Source organism: Babylonia areolata, unplaced genomic scaffold (genome assembly GCF_041734735.1).
Source record: "Babylonia areolata isolate BAREFJ2019XMU unplaced genomic scaffold, ASM4173473v1 superscaf7, whole genome shotgun sequence".
NCBI classification, from domain to species: domain Eukaryota; kingdom Metazoa; phylum Mollusca; class Gastropoda; order Neogastropoda; family Buccinidae; genus Babylonia; species Babylonia areolata.
In genome coordinates, this window is record NW_027468372.1 from 25,001 (window position 1) to 27,500 (window position 2,500).

A 2,500-nucleotide genomic window follows, 5' to 3' on the forward strand; every position below is an offset into this window, starting at 1 on the left:
AGAAGCGCGGGGGCAGTAAAGCCAGGCGGACGGGTCGACCGTTGCCGGCTGTGCGCCGACCGGAGCGATCCGCCACGCCACGCCGCGTCCCCCACAACCAGGGTGTCGCATAAGGCGCTGCGAAGGTGGACCTTGATCCACATTGGGCAGAGCCTGAGTTGAGGCCCCCCAGCACGTGCCTGGGGACCAGGCGTTGAGGAGTAGGCCTTTTTTTGAGGGCCCAGAAAGTATTTTGGCAATTGTAGCGAGGTTTTGGAGTTTTATCCACAACCTTTACCTGCCTTTTTTTCTCTCCGAGCATGCCAAAGTTGAGAGAAAACGCCGTTTGGCATGGACAGGCGTTGACGACCAGGTCTTTTTTTTGGTCTTTTTTTCACAGCGCCGGAAGGATTTTAAAGCCGGTTACTTTTATCCACAACCTTTACTGACCTTTTTTTTCTTTTTTTCCTTTTTTCTCTCTCCGAGCATGCCAAAGTTGATAGAAAACGCGGTTCGGCATGGACGGGAGCAGGCGTTGAGGAGTAGGCCTTTTTTTGAGGGCCCAGAAAGTATTTTGGCAATTTTTTACTTTTTTATCCACAACCTTTACCTGCCTTTTTTTCTCTCCGAGCATGCCAAAGTTGAGAGAAAACGCCGTTTGGCATGGACGGGAGGAGGTGTGGAGGAGTAGTCCATTTTTGAATGGCAGCGGAAAGATTTTGGCAATTGTAGCGAGGTTCTTCGGACTTTTATCCACAACCTTTACCTGCCTTTTCCTCAGCGAGCATGCCAAAGTTGAGAGAAAACGCCCTTCGCCATTGACGGGACCAGACGTTGACGACTACGTCTTTCTTTTTTTCACGGCGCCTGAACGATTTGGGCAATTCTCCACAGCGCGTTTACTTTTTATCCACAACCTTTACCTGCCTTTTCCTCAGCGAGCATGCCAAAGTTGAGAGGAAAACGCCGTTTGGCATGGACAGGAGCAGGCGTTGACGACCAGGTCTTTTTTTTGGTCTTTTTTTTTCACAGCGCCGGAAGGATTCAGGCAATTCTCCAAAGCCGGTTACTTTTATCCACAACCTTTACTGGACCTTTTTTTTCTTTTTTTCCTTTTTTCTCTCTCCGAGCATGCCAAAGTTGATAGAAAACGCGGTTCGGCATGGACGGGAGCAGGCGTTGAGGAGTAGGCCTTTTTTTGAGGGCCCAGAAAGTATTTTGGCAATTTTTTACTTTTTTATCCACAACCTTTACCTGCCTTTTTTTCTCTCCGAGCATGCCAAAGTTGAGAGAAAACGCCGTTTGGCATGGACGGGAGGAGGTGTGGAGGAGTAGTCCATTTTTGAATGGCAGCGGAAAGATTTTGGCAATTGTAGCGAGGTTCTTCGGACTTTTATCCACAACCTTTACCTGCCTTTTCCTCAGCGAGCATGCCAAAGTTGAGAGAAAACGCCCTTCGCCATTGACGGGACCAGACGTTGACGACTACGTCTTTCTTTTTTTCACGGCGCCTGAACGATTTGGGCAATTCTCCACAGCGCGTTTACTTTTTATCCACAACCTTTACCTGCCTTTTCCTCAGCGAGCATGCCAAAGTTGAGAGGAAAACGCCGTTTGGCATGGACAGGAGCAGGCGTTGACGACCAGGTCTTTTTTTTGGTCTTTTTTTTTCACAGCGCCGGAAGGATTCAGGCAATTCTCCAAAGCCGGTTACTTTTATCCACAACCTTTACTGGACCTTTTTTTTCTTTTTTTCCTTTTTTCTCTCTCCGAGCATGCCAAAGTTGATAGAAAACGCGGTTCGGCATGGACGGGAGCAGGCGTTGAGGAGTAGGCCTTTTTTTGAGGGCCCAGAAAGTATTTTGGCAATTTTTTACTTTTTTATCCACAACCTTTACCTGCCTTTTTTTCTCTCCGAGCATGCCAAAGTTGAGAGAAAACGCCGTTTGGCATGGACGGGAGGAGGTGTGGAGGAGTAGTCCATTTTTGAATGGCAGCGGAAAGATTTTGGCAATTGTAGCGAGGTTCTTCGGACTTTTATCCACAACCTTTACCTGCCTTTTCCTCAGCGAGCATGCCAAAGTTGAGAGAAAACGCCCTTCGCCATTGACGGGACCAGACGTTGACGACTACGTCTTTCTTTTTTTCACGGCGCCTGAACGATTTGGGCAATTCTCCACAGCGCGTTTACTTTTTATCCACAACCTTTACCTGCCTTTTCCTCAGCGAGCATGCCAAAGTTGAGAGGAAAACGCCGTTTGGCATGGACAGGAGCAGGCGTTGACGACCAGGTCTTTTTTTTGGTCTTTTTTTTTCACAGCGCCGGAAGGATTCAGGCAATTCTCCAAAGCCGGTTACTTTTATCCACAACCTTTACTGGACCTTTTTTTTCTTTTTTTCCTTTTTTCTCTCTCCGAGCATGCCAAAGTTGATAGAAAACGCGGTTCGGCATGGACGGGAGCAGGCGTTGAGGAGTAGGCCTTTTTTTGAGGGCCCAGAAAGTATTTTGGCAATTTTTTAC